The sequence below is a fragment of the Gregarina niphandrodes genome, assembly GCF_000223845.1.
Source record: "Gregarina niphandrodes unplaced genomic scaffold scaffold00216, whole genome shotgun sequence".
NCBI lineage: Eukaryota > Apicomplexa > Conoidasida > Eugregarinorida > Gregarinidae > Gregarina > Gregarina niphandrodes.
In genome coordinates, this window is record NW_011646053.1 from 345 (window position 1) to 858 (window position 514).

The 514-nt window shown below is 53.9% G+C and overlaps 1 non-coding gene across 1 annotated transcript; it reads right to left on the reverse strand.

The window, feature by feature from the left end:
• Window positions 1-207: 207 nt before the first annotated feature.
• GNI_225850 lies at window positions 208-280 on the reverse strand. The gene has a single exon. It is a non-coding gene; the product is annotated as a tRNA-Lys (tRNA).
• Window positions 281-514: the final 234 nt, after the last annotated feature.

Sequence of the window (514 nt, forward strand, 5' to 3'; positions counted from 1 at the left end):
TGTTGCTATTCACAGCAAGTCGAACGCCGAACCGTTTAAACTGGAGTCAAACGCGTGCCATTGCGCCATAAGCCGTAACATCAGCCAATCCGTCACACCCAAGGGACCCCGAACGGTTGGGTCGGATTGGGGTCGGCGCCTTGTGGACGGAATGGTGCGACGGCCTTGAATCTCGACCTGAATCTCGGTTTCTGCGCTTGGTTTTACAACCGCTTGCGGGGCTCGAACCCGCGACTGCAAGATTAAGAGTCTTACGCTCTACCGACTGAGCTAAAGCGGCCGCAACAATCGAGGAAACCCGCATCCACACATTCACCCCGAAGCTTTGTGGTCCAGTGAAGTGACTGCTCTACCTGTTATGGCACTCCATGGGAGATTCAGATTCTCCAGTGCTAACCATTGCACCACGCCACGGTTCAAGACGGAATCCTTGAAGATTTTTTCACCCTAAGTGTCATTTCCTCCAGATCCCGCCGGAACCAGGCATCCAGTCAACTGGATAAGGTGTGCCTTG